Raw genomic sequence first — 18,812 nt, forward strand, 5'->3', positions numbered from 1 at the left:
AATGAATAAAAAACAAGTAGCAAAATGATAGATTTAAGCTCAACCATATCAATAATTACATTAAGCATAAATGACTAAACACATCAATTAAAAGATGGAAATTGTTGGATTGGATAAAAAGCAATATCCAACTAGTAGTCTTTATAAGAAACCCACTTTTAATATGAAAATGTCTTATTAAGGAAATTTAATCTATAGTAAAAGCCTTCCTATAAAAAACCCTCAAGCCTAAGATGTTTTATTGCAAAATTGTACTAGATGATTTTGAAAAACAACAATACCAATATTATACAATTTTTTCCCCAGAAAATAGAAAAGGAGCAGTCATTTCTTAACTTTTTATGCTAGCATCACTCTGATACCAAAAACAAAGATCCTGCATGAAAAGAAAATTACACACATACCCCTCATGAACATAAATGCAAAATTCATCAACTGAATATTAGAAAATTGAGCCCAACAATATATAAAAGGGATAATACATCACAATCAAATTGGGTTTATTCAAGGAAGGCAAGATTCATTTAACATTTTAAAAACTGGTCAACGTAACTCACCATATAAACAGATTAAAGAAGAAAAACTATATGATCTCTTCTTAATATATTCAGAAAAGGCATTTGGTGAAATTGGAAGTCTCTACATGATTTTTAAAAAAATCTTAGAAAATAAGTCATAATAGGAGGTAACATTCTTAATCTGATAAATGGCATTCATAAAAAACATCAAAGCTAACATTATACTTAATGATGAGTGACTAAATAGTCTTCCCCTAAGATTGGAAAAAAGGTAAGGATGTCCATTCTCACCACTTTTATTAAAAGTTATTCTGGAAGTCTTGACTGTGTAACAAGGCAAGAAAAAAAAATTAAAGACATACAGGTTAGAAAAGAAGAAATAAAACTGTCTCCATTTATAAATAGCAAAATAGTCTATATAGAAAATCTTAAGAATCTATGAAGAAAATCTACTATAATTAGTGAACACGGATGAAGGATACAAGATCAATATACCAAAAGCAATTGTACTTCTTTACATTAGCAATAAAAATTTGTGAATTGAAATTCAATAAACACCATTTAAAATAAAGTGCCATTATTTAGGTTAAAATCTAACAAAATTTATGCAAAATCTATACTCTGAAAACAAGAAACTTTGATGAAAAAAATTGAGTAAGCCCTAAATAAGTGGAGAAGTATACTGTGTTTATAAATTGGAAGTATCAGTATTGTTAAGATGATAAATCTCCCTAAACTGACCCATAGATTCAATGCAATCTCAAATAAAATCTCAAATAAAAACCTAACAAGATTTATTAAATAAAAATCAATAAGCAAATTCCACATATGATGAAATCATATTATATCTGTCTTTCTCTGACTGACTTATTTCACTTAGCATAATATTCTCTAGTTCCATTGTGGAATGGGAGAAGCTCAACATGTGAACATAGGGGAAGGGAAGGAAAAATAAGATAAAAAAGGGAGGGAGGCAAATCATAAAAGACCGTTAAGTACAGAGAACAACCTGAGGGTTGTTGGAGTGGAGGTGGGCGAGGAGACGAGTTAAATGGGTGGTAGGCAGTAAGGAGGGCACTTTTTGGGATGAGCACTGGGTGTCATATGTACAAGATGAATCACTGGGTTCTACTCCTGAAGCCAAGACTACACTATATGTTAACTAACTTGAATTAAAAAAAAAAAATCAATAAGGAGATTCTAAAATGTAAATAGAAACTAGAATAGCCAAACCAATTTTTTAAAAAAAGTTTAAGAGCCCAGTGCTACCTTCTTTAAAGCTCATTATAAGTTACTGGGTGGCTCAGTTGGTTAAGCATCTGACTTTGTCTCAGGTCATGATCTCACATCTCATGGGTCGAGCCCCACATTGGGCTCTGTGCCAACAGCTTGAAGCCTGAAGCCTGCCTGCTTCAGATTCTACGTCTCCCTCTCTCTCTCTGCCCCTCCACTACTCACATTCTCTCTCTCTTTCTCTCTCTCTCTCTCTCTCAAAAATGAATAAACATTAAAAAAACTTAAAGCTACAATAATCAAGGTAGTCTTTTGTTGGCGAAAGGATAAACACATAGACCAACTGAACATGAAAGAGGATTAAGTCCAAAAATATAACCATATATCACCAATTTAGCTTCAACAAAGATGGAAAGGCAATCCAATGGAGAAAGGATAGACTTTTAATGAAGGGTGCTGGAAGATTTAGACTCTTACATAACAACAATAACAACAGCAGCACTGATAACGTTCATCCATATGTCTGTAACACTTCAAAGAAAACACAGAGAAAAATCTCTGATCTTGAGTTAAGCAATGAGTTCTTAATGCCCAAACCAAATAATAAGTTAATGCCCAACCAAAAACACAATCCAATTGATAAGCTGGACTTTACAAAAATCAAAAACTTTTACCCTTTGGAAGATTGTGTTATCAAATGCAAAAAACAAACCACAGATTGGGAGAAAATATTTGCAAAGCACATAGCTGATAAATGGCTTATATGAAGAATATATAGAAATAGAAATCTCACAACTCCATTGTAAGAAAACAAACAACCTCATAAAATATGGGCAAAAAATTTTAACAGACATGTCACCGAAGAAGCTACACAGATGGCAAATAAGCACATGAAAAGATATTCAATATCATTAATCACTATAGAAATGCAAACTAGAACCATAATGAGATACAACTGCATACCTATTAGAATGGCTAAAACAAAACAAGACATAACAAAATAATAAAATAAAATAAAATAAAATAAAATAAAATAAAATAAAAGTCTGACGACAACGAGTGCTGATGTGGATGCGAAACAACTGGAAGTCTCATACATTGTTGGTGGGAACAAAATGGTACAGCCATTTCAGAAAGACAGTTTGGAAGTTTCTTATGAAGTTAAGTATCCACTTCCCAGATGACCCAACAATCTCAGTCTCAGGTACTTACCAGAGAGAAACAAAAACTCATGGTCACACAAAAACCTGCATTTGAGTGTTTACAGCAACCTTATCAAGAATAACAAAAAATGGAAATAATCCAGATGTCCATCAACTGGTTAATGGGTAATAAACTGTGGTATATTCATACATTGGAATCGTTCCCAGCAATACAAAGGAACAAGCTACAGATACGTGCAGCGGCACTGCTGTATCTATCTGAAGTGAATCATGCTAAGCGAAAGAAGTCAGAATATAAGGCTACATGCTGTATAATTCCAACTCTACGACATTCTGGAAAAGGCAAAACTATTGGGACAGAAAGCAGCTCAGTGGTTGCCAGGGGCCAGAGCTGAGCCATCGGGATGGACAGCAATGGGGCCCGAGGGAACTTTTGGGGATGATAGAAGTGCTTTATATTTTTATTGTGAGGAGAGTTACTTGACTGTATGTGTTTGTTTAAACTGATAGAAATGTACATTAAAGAGGGTAACTTTACTGTTTATAAATTACACCCCAAATAAGATGTAAATCTGGAAATAACTAAAATGTTTATAATCAACAGTGAAAACCCAAACTCGTCCCCCAGTGCCCCAAGTGATCTGATATCTACATCTGATGAAGAGTGTGTGCTGTTTCCTGGGTGGGAAAATGTTTGGCATCCAAAGGGCTCAGGGTCAGACAGCCTTTCTCCAAAGCAGACACAGGATGGGCTTTTTTTGGGCTCCGACTCTGGGGCAGGCAGTTTTCTGGGCTCTGACTCTGCTTCCCTCACCAATGTCTTCAGACCAAGGCCCAGTGGGAGCGGAGTTCCCTCCTCACCGATTTCTCCAGCTATCCCTGATACGGGGGATTCTCAGCAGCCTTCTGGTGCACCTGTGAGGTGCCCGTGGTGAACCTGTCATCGGTCTCCAAACCCAGGAGTGCAGCTCTGGTTGACCCCTCGTTGTTCCTCGAGGCAAAGGCTCTGTGTATGTGAAAGGGTCCCCGGGGCAGCCAGAGGGGTGTCTGGTGACAGCTTAAACCGTTTTTGCAGCCTGGACTCTCAGGGACCCAGGCCAGGAGTTAAGACTCCTGTTGTTAACAGTCACTTTATCCTCTCCGCCCACTCGGTGGAGCCTGGCAGGAAGGCAGTCAGAGCAGCGGGTCAACAGACGTACACAGGCTGCTGAGTAGAGGCCCAGCAGGGAGGATGAAGGCGGTGGAAAAGGCCACTCTGCCCAGAACTCTGGATTTCCCGGCTTCCTCGGGGCTAAGCCTCACCCTGCTTGCTCGGTGGAGCCCTTCTTCCTCTGCATTTATAAACCTTTATTCATGCATTGATTCCATTTAACTGCCAGGTAACTAGCTAGAACTGAAAATGTAACCTTTAATTTGAAGGCCTATACTTTAAGAAATTGCCTGTCTGAGTTGCTGAGGTTCCAGAAGGTAGCAATGGGGAGGAGGGGAAGAGAAAAAAAAGAATGGAGCAGTCCCAGATTAAAAGAAGGGAGTCTCAGCTAAAGAACGGATCCAGTTCTGCACCCTCTAATGTGTAATCTTGGCTTTCCAGCTGCCCCCAGGCCCTGACTTGGCTAAAATTATTTGGCCCTTCCCAGCCACCCTTCGAAATGTTTGGCTGGGACGTCTTGATTGGACTGAGGGGCAACGGGTAATTTAAGAGACCTGCACTCCAGGAATGAGTGTGTGTTCAAAGCTCACAGCTCCCCCGTTCTTCCATTTCCACCCCATCCGATGACAGAGGGAAGGCTTCCCAAGCTTTCGACAGAAGAAACCTGTTGGCGAGGCAAAGATCAGCTGGCCCCTGGCCAAGCCGAGCCGAGATGCTGCTCGGGAGAGACAAGTCGGTGAGCATTTGTGCAGGCTCCGGTACCTGGAACAAAAATATGCTGAGCCGCAAATTATGGCTTTCAGATGTCACCGCTGCCATCTGACATTGCGTTTCAGCTGTTCACGTCTTCATTACGGTGCTGCAGCCTCCCGTTTAGGCTGTGACTGTGCGTGAGACAGATTTATGTTACGTGGGTTACTGTGCACCAGGAGCAACAATGCTCACCGAGGGGTGTCAGGCCGACTGCCAGAACCCTAGGGTGGAGAAGCCCGGCGCCTATCGGTTGCATCGTCGGTGTCTGTGTGTGTGCGCGCGCGTGTGCCCGTGCACATGCCCATACGTGCACAGCCCTCCTCCGGGCCCCACCTTGCAACAGCTGAAAGGAATCGGCCTCCCAGTGACAGGAACTTGTTCCCGGTGTGGTTTTCTCATCTCCCTTTGCTTCCGTAGGCCTCTCTCCTGGCCCATCTGCCAGATCCTTCCTCTCCCCCCTCTCTCCTGCTCCTCTTTGAGGTGGTAACTAGACTAACACGGCAATGCCCTTGCGGCTCCCTTTTCAGACTCTCAGCCTCTCTCAGATTAATGGAACAGAAACATGTGCTTGCATCTGATGCCAGTAATCATATCCTGAGTGACCACAGAGAGGGGGATTAAGCAGAGGTACTGGCCTGGCCCCGGGGGATATGGTTACAGGAAGAAAGCGTTTCTTGACGGCGGCAGCCCTGGCTGCTTCTCACTTGCCCCTCCTCCTTTGCCAGCGACCCGTTAAGTCCCTTGAATATTTTCCATAAGATTCATTAAGGTCTATGCAGCCACGGTCTGAGTCACTCAAGAACGGGATTTTGATCTACTTTTTGATTTGCACCCATGGCTGTGAATGGAACATATTTCCGTATTCCTGACTTTGAGGTAGTGATGTTCTACTCTGAGCATGTATTTTCAAATAGTGAAAGTAAACAAGTGTATGGGTATCTAGCCCGATGACTTAATTCGACAAATATCAACCCTGAGAAAAATCACTCATCGAGTAGGACAAAATCCCTCCTCAAGTGGCCCTAGTGGTGGCCCTAGTGGAGGCGATGATGCACGTACTCAAAATGCAGTGACGTGAATTCAAATATGGTGAGCGTGGTGAGAGAAGCACAGTGAACCCAGGGAGCAGAGGGAAGCGAAAGCACTCCTGGCTGGCGAAATCCAGGGAGGCTGCAGGGAGGAAGTGGCATTTCAGATGAACCTTGAAAAGAAGGTAGGGTTTTGATAGAAACAAGTAAAAAGGAAAGGCATTAGATGAGAAAGATCCAGCTTGAGCAAAAGCCCCGAGATGAAAAGGCACCAAGTATTCAGAGAAGAGTGGGAATCTGAGCTAAAATGCAGAAATGTGTACTTAGAGAAGAAGTGACAAGATGTGGATCTGGAGAGGCTTGAATTATGAAGACTTTCATGTCAGGCTTAAGAGTTGGGAATGTATCCTCTCAGCAATGGGAGCCATTGGAGGTTTTAGAGCAGGGGAGTGACAAGATCAATGCCTTCTCGATTGAACTTTAGGAAGAGTGTTTTGAAGAAGCACAGAATGTAGGAGTGTGGGAGGAGGAGGTAAAGATGCATCAGTTAGGCAGGCATTGCAACACTCTGAGAAAGAGTGGGAAAGAAGCACGTGACGGGACTAGAAAGGTGATGACGTAGAGGGTGCAAGAGGGAAACTGGCAAACGGTTAAATTTGGGAGGCGAGGCAGATGGGGAGGCCAGAAGCGATGCTTGGATTTGAGATGGACACTGGAAAGGTGGTGGTGCCGTGAAGAGAGGGGGATATGAAGGGAGGAACAGATTTGGAGCAGTGAATGCCCAGTTCTTTTTGGGATATTCAGACGTCCAGGAGAGGCACCCAGACGCCCTGCAGGTGTTGATGGGAGAGACTGGATGTGAGACCATCTGCAAGGAGGTGCCAGGTGAGGCCCCAGGGCGGGGCATATGGCAGAGGAGACACCACAGAGAGTTAGCGCAGCTCCTTGGGGAATGGCACATTAAGAGGATAGGAAACAGGCAGAGTTTCCTGTCACAGAAACCAAGAGGGGAGGGGTTTCCTGTTAGATGCTGAACCCCCGAGGATGATGAGGAGGTCCCTGGGGTCCTTCCTGAGGCTCCATCAGGAGCGAGGTGGGGCGGAAGCCAGATCAGAAGCCAGTGAAGAGCGAGTGGGTGGAGGGGAAGTGTAGGCAGCAAGTGTATTTCCTGGAGGGCTTTTAAAAATAGGACTGGGGGCCATTATTTGGGGATGGTTTAAGGGCCTCCCGCCTGGTATCCAGGAGACAGATCGTACAGGCTTCAAGGAGCCAAAAGCTGAGATCTCTGTGGGTACTTATCTCTTTCCCTCTGAAGCCAGAAACCTGGTGTGTGTCCTTACTGTAGCAGGTGAGGAGTTGGTTGTATTTGTGTGTCAGGGGGCACTTGTGAGTCAGAAACCAGGCCCCTCTTTCAGCAAGGCCCGGGGCAAGTTACCCCACGGAGCCAAGCCCCAACTTGGTGGCTTCTAAGTCTGGAAGTCTTGTGTTCTCTTCTTCTTCTTCTTCTTTTTTTTTTTTTTTTAATTTTTTTTAATGTTTATTTTTGGAGAGAGGGAGAGCACGCAAGTGGGTGAGGGGCAGAGAGAGCAGAGACACAGAATCCGAAGCAAACTCCAGGCTCCCAGCTGTCAGCATAGAGCCTGACGTGGGGCTTGAACTCAGGAACTGTGAGATTATGACCTGAGCCGAAGTCGGATGCTTAACTGACTGAGCCACCCAGTCGGCCCCACCTTTCTAAAAATATTTATTTACTTTTGAGAGAGAGCGTGAGGGAGGGAGGGGCAGAGAGAGAGGAGGACAGAGGATCTGAAGCAAGCTCTGTACTGACAGCAGAGAGCCTGATGTGGGGCTCGAACCCACGTACCATGAGATCATGACCTGAGCCAAAGTCAGATGCTTAACCAACTGAGCCACCCAGGTGCCCCTGGAAGTCTTGTGTCTTCTTGAGTCCAGTTTCAGGGACCACCCTGGAGTGACTGTAAGGAAGCATCACTTCTCCAGGAAGCTGATAGAGGAGAATGAAGAATAAACAAAGGGAAATGTCAGCTTCCAGGATCTCTTTTCCATTCCTCAGAAGAAAAAAGAGTCTTTCCTTTTAAAGACAGGCTTGAGGTTAATTGATCTTTCCTCAGGAGAGGCTACAAAGAGAAAAAAAATCCTGTCCATGATGTGACAGTGCCCTAGGGAGGCAGCCAATTATCTTGGTTCGGGAAGAGCTGGGACTCGACTGCCTGCCATGGAAATGTCTCCCCTGGCTCCTCACGGGTGACCCCGGCTGGCACAGCTTCACCATCCCAGGCTGCTCTACTCCATCCCTTATGATAGCCAAGCCTCCAAGATGTTTCTAGATCTGCCCATGTATGGTTTTAAAACATGTGCCCTGGCTTTGACCGGCTCCTGGCCTGAGGAGAAACTTCCAGAGTCCAGATTTTAGGTGTGTGGGTAAATTACCTGTTACCAAGGGAGGTGAGTGAGTTTCTGCCACTATTTTGGGAATGAGGCCACCCCACACTGATATATATTGCAGCTATTTATAGAGTTTCTGATTTCTGGCATCCAGTCCTTTCAATCAGGAATAATTCTTCAGTGAGTACTATCTGAAAGGGTCTCGATGTCCTGCCTCCCACAATGGAAGCCAAAGCTGAGGTGAGGGAAGTGGGGTGGGCCCGTGACTCAGGCTGAATCACCCACACAAGACTCTGAATTTTGCAAAAGAGGCAGAAGGAAAGAGGTATCGTTTACAAATTGTTGGCATTTATTGAGGGTCTGGGGCAGCAGCACTGAATGTCCAGTGTAGAGACATCTTACTGTGGTGCCCTGGCCACTTCTTCCCACAGTGACCGGGGCTCTGGTTCCAGTTCCCTGGCCTCCTTTGCTTTCTATGTTTCCTGGGCTGAGCCTGGCCCCCCAGGCATTTTGTCTTCCAATGAATTGGCCTTTCACTCAAGTTAGTCTGACTAGGTTTCTGTTGCTCGCAACCAAGAACCTCAACACAATGTAGAAGAGCTATGCTAGCAGGGCCTTGGAAATGGGCTTATCCGGATCTGAGGGGCAAACAACCTCCAGCAAGAACTCAGAATGTCACTCTTTTAGTGGGACAGAGAATAAACAAGCCAATATTTGCACACACGGCATGCATACACATTTGAGATGGTGATGAGAGAAAAAGCACAGTAAGGGAGTAGAGAGTTGAGTGGGCTCTATATTAGGTAGGATGGTCAAGGAAGACTGCTTGGAGGAGGCAGCATTGAGCAGAGGTCTGAATGTAGTGAGAGAGCAGCTGAGAAAGACATTTAGGAGAAAAGCCTTCCAGGTCAAGGGAACCCCAAGCACAGAGAGCTTGAGGAAAAAAAAACAATCATCACCTCTCTATCTCTCCCACTGGCATAGCTTCCTGAGAGCAGGGATTCTGTCTTATTGGTTCACTCCTGAATCCATCACGTCTAGAACATTTTTGGGCACGTAATTATTTGTAAGGAATGGGAAGATGAATGAATGCCCAAGTGGCAAACAAGGCTCACTTTTTCACATCATTTGCAGTCCTTCCCTATGTGCCTCCCCCCGGGGGCAGGGGGTAGGGTTGGAAAGGATGAGTCAGGAACAGGTTTAGGATGTGGGGCCTTGGGCGGGGCAGGACTGGTTACCTTACTGTCTCCTGATGTCAGAGGATTAAATTGCTTGATATCTGTAAAGCTCTTAGCGTCAAGGGCATAGAGTACACTTTAAAAGTTGGCGATTATTAATATTAATACTTTCCTCAATCAAAAAATAAACTATAAATCTATATATGCCCACTTGGACTAGGCCTATTATTCTCTGTACTAAATTTAAATCACCTATCAAATATTCATGTTTTTTATTTGCCAAGGCACAAATATAAGCAGCCTCGTTCATAATTATATTACCCTTTAGTTTATTTGGTGGGACCCTAGAACCTCAAACCTCTTTTCTTTTTTTAAAAATGTTATTTATTTATTTTGAGGGAGAGAGAGAGAGCACAAGCAGGGGAGGGTCAGAGAGAGGGACAGAGAGAGAATCCCAAGCAGGCTCTGCACTATAAGCACAGAGCCCGATGCAGGCTCGATTTCATGAACCATGAGATCATGACCTGAGCTGAAATCCAGAGTCAGATGTTTAAACAACTGAGCCATCTAGGCACTCCTTGAACCTCTTTTCCTTTTTAAAAAAAATTTAATGTTTATTTATTTTTTAAGAGAGAGAGATAGAGACGGAGTGTGAGCAGGGGAGGGGCAGAGAGAGAGAGAGACACACATACACAGACACAGAATCTGAAGCAGGCTCCAGGCTATGAGCTGTTTGTTTGCACAGAGCCTGACGCGGGGCTCAAACTCACAAATCATGAGATCGTGACCTGAGCCGAAGTCGGATGCTTAACCGACCGAACCAGGCAGGCGCCCCTCAAACCTCTTTTCTTGATGCACAAAGGAGATGGCAGTGTCTGGACCTTGGGTACTTGTTTATTTCCTTGAAGGAAGGAAAATAGAATCCAGCACGGTGCTTCCTCAGTGAGGGATCCCTGCTCCCTTCCCCGCGGTCCTTTCTCCTTCACCCTGTCCGTTAAAGTTCAGGCCACAGATTGGGGGCTATAACCATGGGAGAGGAGTTTCACGGGCCCACAGCCACAGCTCTGGGTTCACCCTCTGCCCCGTCTTCCTTTCTCCTCCCCTCCTCTTTCTCCTCTTCCTCCTCCTCCTCTTCTCCCCTCTCCCTTATCTAACCCTGCTGTCCTAACTTGACCTGGCTTCTCATTTGCACCTCAGCAGTCCTGCCTTGACCCTGGCTTGGCTGGGTGAAACTACTCCCGAAAGAAATAACCTCACAAAGAGCCTTATATGACCAACCGCTGTTGTTTACTATACACTTGGCCTTAGGTAAATGAGGTCAAATGAAACAAAATTCCAACTCAGCGGCCCTCACCTCACTTCCCATTGTCGGACACTCCCGCTGACCCCCAAATGAACTGACTCTGAAGCTTTCTTCTGTCTTGAAAACAGGTCAGTTTTCAGGGCTCAGGAGGTGTGACCTTTCGTGGACATGGGTCTCCAGGGCAGGCCTGGAGAGGCTGCCTTTTCCTTTGAGAATCTTCTCCAACCCAGGCAGCTATCACCAGGTCTCCAGGAGAAGGTAGTGCTTTCAGAAACTACATCCTAGATTAACTAACAGGTCCTCCCAGATTAGAGATTCTGTGTGCATTGCCTGTAGGCATTTAAATTGGTATAATAGCCTTTTGGAGGGCTATTTGGCAATATACATCAAGAGCCTTGAAAATGTAGATTCCCCTGACTCAGTAATTCCACCGCTGGGAATTTATCCAGAGAAAATAATCAGAGATGTAGCCTAAAAACGTATGTATAAGAATATTAACTGCAGTGCTAGTTATAGTGGTAAAAAAAAAAAAAATCAAAAGAATCCACAGGGATTTGGTTAAATAATGCATGGTACTTTCCTCTAAAGGAATACTAGGGAATACTAGGCAGTCCTGTTCTTTTAAAGTGTATTTAAAGCATATATGATGATACACATGATAGATGTTCTGCTTTTGCTCTCCAGATCCACTCTGCATCATCCAGGCTCCCCTTCCTTGATCCCTCTCTGGATCTGTGCAGGGGCAGACGCAGCAGGAGGAGTTGTGAGGGCAGGGTTCTTGATTCCTGGGCTGCTTCTCCACTTAAAGCCTTAGACCGTGTCAGGCAGTACCTCTCCTTGCCTATCTATCCCTCACCCTGCAGGCTTAGCAGGGGGATCTCTTCGAGGTGCTGTTCGGCACCCCTCCTGGTTCCTTCACCTGTCTTCAGGAGGTTGGAGGGAAACTTATTTCCTGGAAGACCCTAACTGATGCAAGGCAGAAAATAAAATGCTTGTAACGTTGGGGTACATGTGCCCCTATGCATCAGCACTTTCAACAATAGCCAAATTATGGAGATAACCTAAATGTCCATCAACTGACGAATGAATAAAGAGTTGTGGTTTATATATGCAAGGGAATACTACTTGGCAATGAGAAAGAACGAAATCTGGCCTTTTGCAGCAACGTGGATGGAACTGGAGAGTGTGATGCTAAGTGAAATAAGCCATACAGAGAAAGACAGATACCATATGTTTTCGCTCTTATGTGGATCCTGAGAAACTTAACAGAAGTCCATGGGGGAGGGTAAGGGGGAAAAAAAGTTACAGAGAGGGAAGGAGGCAAATGATAAGAGACTCTTAAATACTGAGAACAACCTGAGGGTTGATGGGAACTGGGGGAGAGGGGAAAGTGGGTGATGGCCATTGAGGAGGCCACTTGTTGGGATGAGCACTGGGTGTTGTATGGAAACCAATTCGACAATAAATTATATTAAAAAATAAAATGCTAAAAAAAATAAAATAAAATAAAATGCTTGTAACATAAAGTTAAGTGGCTGAATCAGGCCAGAAGACAGTATAATCCCAACTCTGTACTTAAATAAATATATTTAGAAAAGGAGAACATATCTACCCATGAAAGCAGGGAGAGACTGGAAGGAAATACACCAAATGATTGGCTGTTGTTGCTTCTGGGTTGTGAGATTGTAAGTGCATTTTCTGGTCATCTTTATGCAATGCTGCATTTTGCACATTCTCAAAAGTAATCATGGATCATCTTTAAGTGAACAAATGTTTAAATTCCTCTATATTTTAAAACAAAACTTATAAAATAGAAGAATTAACTACTCAATACCGGTGTAATGGCAGACCAGTCACCCACGAGTACGGTGCAGCTAATAGATTTTAGACGAATATATTATGATATAATTGGAAGGAAATATAAACATCTCAGGGCAAACTGTAACCAGGCCTTGACTGTTCCCAATCATAACTTATCTAAATGCTGAGACACTTTTCTAAGACTTGGTCCTGCTTCATAGAAGTCCTTGCTGGGGCTGGACTCTTTCACAGGTGCACTTGTTCAGGCTCCAGCCTTGGCCTTGCTTCCAGCTGTGCTCAGGGTAGGAAGGCAGGGGCAGGGGGTCTGAAGATCAAACCCACAGATTAAGCCTGAACAAGCCAATACTTTGGCACCCTCCCAAATGTATCCTTAAATATTGTTCCACATTTATTCTGTGGGGATAGGGAAATTCTATTAGTAAAACTCCTGTGCCTCCATGCTCAAAGTTATTACAAATACCAAGCACAGCATAACATTTTGACTTACTTTTTAAAAATTTCTTTATTTATTTTGAGAGAGAGAGAAAGCAGGTGAGGGGCAGAGAGAGAGGGAGAGAGAGAGAATCCCAAGCAAGCTCTGTGCCGCCAGCACAGAGCCCGATGAGGGACTTGAACTCACAAACTGCGAGAACATGACCTGAGCCGAAATCTAGAGTCGGTCACTTAACCGACTGAGGCATCCAGGAACCCCCACATTTTGAATTAACTTAAAATGGTCTTTCTTTCCCAGTTTCTCTAGCGCTCTTACCTGGAGAGAATTCAGCTACTTGCCCACTTAAGATAGAAGTAATACAGACAGGGATGTGATTACAAAGTCTTACTCAACATTTCCAAAAGTTATTTAGCTTTTTTGGGTGGGGCGGGGGGTGGAGAGGGATTTCATATGGGCAAAACTTTTCTGTAATACTTGACTTTGTTCATATTTCTTTTGTATTCTCTAAATCAGATGGTTTCTTTAGAACCATACCAAGGGATTTAAATTCCTAAGAGAGTAAAATTAATCACTGGTACATAATAAATGCTTCCGATGCAGGACTTCCAGAGTTTCGGGAAAGAGAGCCTGCATCTCTGGAAACATTCAGTTGGCTGGTCTCTGATAGATGTGCAGACTCAAAAAGCACTAGGCAACTTGCTTGAGCTAGTCACAAAAATGATAGGGAATAGCTAACCCTCAAATAGTGACTGCTATGTGCCAGGCCGTGTCCTAAGTGCTTCATGTCTATTTAATCCCCCACACTCGCACTATGGTAATCCTCACATTATAGCTGAGAAAGCAGGAACACAGGAAGGTAAAATATCTTGCCCAGAATCACACATGAGTAAGCAGAGGAACCTGGGTTTGAACCTGGGCTTGAAAGCTACCACAACCCACCAGCAGTGCATTTTAGGTTTTACTCAAGGATGGGATGTTCTTTGGCTGAAGTTTCTGTTTGGCCAATTATATCAGGAGTCATGCATGGAAATCTGAGTTAACTGGCTCTGTGTATCTGATTTTTTTTTTTTTAACGTGATCTTTTAGCGCCTTTCGTAGATTGGTAACTGGGACAGCTGCCCGGCTCCTCTGCCTCTAAATCTGGCTCTGCTGGGCGTCCAAGTGTCCCTGATCACGGCATGTCGGGGAGGAAACATCAGACATGATCTCTCAGTATCAGAGCCAAGAAAGGCTGCATCCCGTGGTCCCATGAGCTTTTAGTTCCTACACACACTCTGCCTCCTGATCGCTGCAAGAGAAAATAGTACCTGAATCTTTAGGCATCCTTTGTGATGCCCAGTTGTCTCCTGAATCAGGAGGTGGTTATTCCAGCAACCCAGTGCCCTCACACCCCCTCCAACTGCAGAGGTGAAGGTGTTCACTAATTACCTTCATCTGCAAAGACGGCATCTCTCTGAGCAGCATGCCCTCAGCAGGACTTTTTTTCAAACCTGCAGCAGGTTAAAAAGCAGACCTGCTTTTAATTTATTAAAAGACTTGGCATTTTTTTCCCCACTGAGCATTTTAAAATGCAATTAGACAAAATGGAATAATAATCAGGCAAAAGTACTGAGGAGTTTTCACAGAGGGGGTAGTCCTTTGTCATGTTGCATTCTGGGCCTTTATGCTGGGACAGTGTGCGTGTGGGACTAACATCAATGCCCCCTCTCACCCCAGCTCCACATCCCTGCAGACCTGGGCTCTCAGGAAGCCACAGCTGGATCTTCACACAACCCTTGCTAGAAGGCAGGGGGCGCATGACTCTAACAGCTTCACGTGGTGCACCGATCTGTCTCCTCCTCTGAGACATTTTTATCAAAGTATCTTCAAGGTCAGACCAAGCATCGACATCTTTAAACAAGTTCCACAGGAAGTTGCTGTGCGTGGCTCAGTTTGAGAGCCTCGGTAAACTCCCAAGAAGTAGGCCCATGCCTGCATTTCCCATTGTTGTATCTTTTGCACCAACGGTGTCTGGAATATGCAAGCATCAGGTGAATATTTATGGAATGAATGAATCAAATTTCATGAGACATGTTAGATGGTTTTAGAGCAACAAAAAGGAAGGGGGTGCCTGGATGGCTTAGCTGGTTAAGCATCTGACTCTTTTTTTATATATATCTACAAAAAATTATTTTTAACGTTTATTCATTTTTGAGAGAGAGAACAGTGTGAGCTGGAGCAGGGGGAGGAGGGCAGAGAGAGAGAGGGAGACAGAATCCGAAGCAGGCTCCAGGCTTTGAGCTATCAACACAGAGCCTGACATGGGGCTTGAACTCACTGACCTCGAGATCATGACCTGAGCCAAAGTCAGATACTTAACCGACTCAGCCACCCAGGCACCCCAACTAACTCTTGATTTCAAGCCCAGGTCATTGATTTTGGCTCAGGTCATGATTTCATCGTTTGCAGAACCCCACGTCAGGTTCTGCACTGTCAGCCCTGAGCCTACTTGGGATTCTCTCTCTCCCTCTCTCTGCCACCGCCCCACCTCAAAATAAATAAATAAACTTTAAAAAAAGGAAGAACAATCGTACCTCCCTCACTGATGACTGGAACAGAGAAATGGAACGTGAGATATTGGAACTCCATATTGTAAATTATTTTGTTATCGTAGTCAAGTATGTATCGTGTCCAGGATATTGTACTGTATGAAACATGCCACGTAAAAGGAAACCCATTAAATAGTCACTGTTGGCCTATTACCACTGGTATAACCAGAACAGAAGGACAAATGGCAGACGTGGCCAGAAAAGGCAGGTTGCTGCTCTGGCATTGGCATCTTTGTGGAAAGTCTCTAAGGAGGTGAAGGAACATGCATTCTTTGATATGTAAAAGCCTTCAGATTCTATCACAGCCCCCTCACCCCCACCTATCCCTAGGCTCCTTGGTGCCCCTTCATGTGCCTATAGAATAGTCCCTGTGCACAGCCCAACATGTTGATTTATTAAATGTGCCAATGTGCCCCTCTGGGCCGAGAGGGCTCTACAGCATTCGCCCTTGTGTATAGCATGGTGCTCACACCTAATAGGCATTCTACAAATGCTTGCTGAATCCCTTCAGCCATCAGTCAATGTGGATTTCAGTAATTAAAACTGTTTCTGATGCACTGGGATTTGTTAACAGAACAGTGAGTTCAAAGCGCATTCGGAGCCTCAGAAGGGAAGCTATTCTCATTTTACCAGTTTCTAAGTGTCCTACTCGCTCCCTCACCCCAGGCCTTTCCTTGTGATTTAATGGGCAACTAATCAAATGCACCCTTGTCCTCTGAAAGGAAAGTAGCCTGTGTGAAGGGGCTTGCACTGAATTCCTTATCCAATCAGGGCACTTCATGCTGAGAGGAAGGAACCAGGTTTGGAAATAGGTCAGATTAAATTTCCAAATTCTTTCTCCTGCCTATCCTTCTTTCTTTTTTCTCCCTTCCCTTCTTCCTTCCTTCCTTCCTTCCTTCCTTCCTTCCTCCCAAATGGTTGTCTTCCACATGTGCACTACATCTGAAGCAGGATGATGTTCTCTGTCATGGATAGCAGGCACCACATCAATGGCTCCAAGTTCAACTTTTAAAATATTAAAAGAGAAATTATCACCTAGACAGTATGCTTGGATTTCAAACCTCCAGGGTTTGATTGGCCCAGCACCGTTTTCTACTGGAGATGGACCGGTTCATTCTTTCTGGCCTATGAGAAAAGTCTTGGACGTTGGGTTTACCAACGAGACCCCCCTCCAGCTACACTGACACTGATATGTCCCTGCAGACCTTATTTAGCTATGAACAAGGCCAGCTTCCCACACTGAGCCTTCTCACACTCTAGCTCATGGCCCTATAGGGAATGTAGCCTCCACGTCTCTAAGCCAGGCTCGTGGCACTCAGCAGGCAGACAATTCCAATTAAAGTGGGGATAAGACAGACCCTCCGGGGTTAAACCCCAGACTTTTTATCTCCTAGGAGGAGAGAGTGGCTAGACTTCCTTGTGTGGTGACCCTCCGTTGTCTGACAAAAGTTTGCTGACCATTCACATGACCACATGTGCCAGGCAGGAGGCAGGGTGTGGAGTCAATTGCAGGCTGCCCAGCTTCAGGCCCAGGCAAGTCTGGGCACCCCATGCAACGCACCGATACAGTTCTTACCAGAAATGTCACAAATTTCAGAACAATACACATTCACATCAACATGTGAGTCCAGAAGATGGTTCAAAAACTGTGTCTTACAGAGACCCCGTAGCTTCACAGAGTCAGCTGTGGATGGCTGCCCAGGTGCCCCCTTCATTCTGGCCTTGGTCTCTTTTTTCTTTCTGGCTTTTTGCACACCCCCAGGCAGGACCCCCATATTGCCACAGCTCATAAGGCTGCCCTTGTCATCCTTGCCAGTGGATCCTCACAAGGTGGAGTCTTAACCTTCTCCACAGTTGGAGGCAGAGGCCATTCCTCCAGAAGGGGTCATCCACGAGACAACCCAGCTTGTCTCTTGCTAATATGTCATCCCACACACCTTAACCTTCATATTGTTATGCCAAAGGACCACACCCACTCCGCTAGGGATAAGGGAGAGAATGGACATGGAAGATGAATGAGGGGGACATGGTAGGCTTCCAGAAAAAAATATAGGCATCTCTTAAAACAAATATTGGGAAAATGGACTTAAAAATTATTCATCATTCATCGGAAGTTCAAATTTGATTGAACATTCTGTATTTTCATTGGCCAAATCCGGCAACCCTACCAAAAAGCCCATTATCACTTTGGGAAAAAGCCTCCTTGCTTCCTGCCATCACCTACGGCCCCAGTTCAGCCGGCAGGGCTCCCCTGTGAGCTGGGGCAGGGAAGCACTCTTCAAAAGAGGAAGCCCTTTGAAAAATGATTTTTATATGGGCCTCCACTTGGTTGAGCAAATGTTATCCATACCCAAGGAATGACTCAGACTCCTTCTTCTGCATCCATTCCCGTGGAGTCTTTTATGATGAGGTGGGACCACTTTCTCTTCCCTCAGGGCACTAGGGTTTTCCTGTAGGTATTCGTTTGCTAGAGCTGCTCTAACAAGTGACACAGGCAAGTGGATTAAACAGTAGAAATTTATTGTCTTGTGGCTCTGGAGCCTGGAAGTCTGAGATCAAGATGTCAGCAGGACTGGTTCCTTCAAGGGCTGTGAGGGAGAACCTGCCAGGCCCTTTCCCCAGCTTCTGGTATTTGCTGGCAATTCCTCGCATTCCATAACCTGGGCAAGTATCACTCCCCTCTCTGCCTTCGTCTTCACATGGTGTTCCTGCGTGTGTCTCTGTGTCCAGATTTCCCTGATTCATAAGGACACCAATCCTATTAGATTAGGGTCCACCCTGAGGACCTCATTTTAATTTGATTACCTCCATAAAAACCTGCTTTCCAAATAAGGTTATATTCTGAAATAGTGGGAGTTAGGACTTCAACATATCTCTTTTAGGGAGAGATACAATTCAACCCATAAAAATGTACCTTAATGTTGTGTATATTTGCATTCGCCAGGAAGATAAGGGACCATCCTAATTGGAGTCAGTGATTTGGTTCCTTTGCTGGCTTTGGTTGATAATGATTTAAGGCCTTGGAGTAATGGAAGATAAACTGCTTGTCACTGCCCACTCCGTGTTCCAGGAGATTGCATTTCTGTGTGAGGCCAGCCCCAGCATTGCCCTGCAAAGGGCTTTTCCATTATGCTAAGAGCCAGTGATGATAGCCACCATTAATATTCAGCCCTTTGGCCTCCACCCTCTCCCATTCCCTCAGCCCTAAGCACTTCCCTCTGACCCTCCATGAGGTAAC

Source organism: Prionailurus viverrinus, chromosome B1 (genome assembly GCF_022837055.1).
Source record: "Prionailurus viverrinus isolate Anna chromosome B1, UM_Priviv_1.0, whole genome shotgun sequence".
Classification (NCBI taxonomy): domain Eukaryota; kingdom Metazoa; phylum Chordata; class Mammalia; order Carnivora; family Felidae; genus Prionailurus; species Prionailurus viverrinus.